We start from the raw sequence: 507 nt of genomic DNA, 5'->3' as shown, positions 1-507 counted from the left end.
ACCACTAACTTAACTACTACGTACGACTACACTATACTACGTAATTCTCACACACACACACACACACACACACACACACACACACACACACACACACACACACACACACACACACACACACACACACAGGCCATATGTCTGCACTTATACACAAACACAAGCATCACATTCACCCAGAGATGCAGACAAGTGTTTATAAATACTCTGTTACAAATACAAGACCTGCATTGGAGATATTACTCTACTTGGAGGTACTTTACCTGCTTATTTACATGTTGCAGCACATAATGCAAGAAGCTCAAAACACAACGGAGACCAGGGGACACTAAAGAGTGACGCACACAGCTGGGAGACCAGGGGACACTAAAGAGTGACGCACACAGCTGGGAGACCAGGGGACACTAAAGAGTGACGCACACAGCTGGGAGACCAGGGGACTACTAAAAAGTGACGCACACAGCTTGGGAGACCAGGGGACTACTAAAGACTGACGCACACTGAGACTGC

General features: G+C 46.9%; 1 protein-coding gene across 1 annotated transcript in view; it reads left to right on the top strand.

Moving 5' to 3' along the window:
* The window catches only part of LOC104954550 (protein turtle homolog B-like), a 32,637-nt gene that overhangs the window by 2,875 nt on the left and 29,255 nt on the right, over positions 1 to 507 (top strand). The gene's annotated exons all lie outside the window — the stretch shown is intronic.

The sequence above is a fragment of the Notothenia coriiceps genome, unplaced genomic scaffold, assembly GCF_000735185.1.
Source record: "Notothenia coriiceps isolate Sejong01 unplaced genomic scaffold, NC01 NC01_scaffold00023520, whole genome shotgun sequence".
In the NCBI taxonomy this organism is placed as follows: domain Eukaryota; kingdom Metazoa; phylum Chordata; class Actinopteri; order Perciformes; family Nototheniidae; genus Notothenia; species Notothenia coriiceps.
Note: the sequence above shows the minus strand (reverse complement) of the source record. Positions and strands in the feature narration are given on the sequence as shown.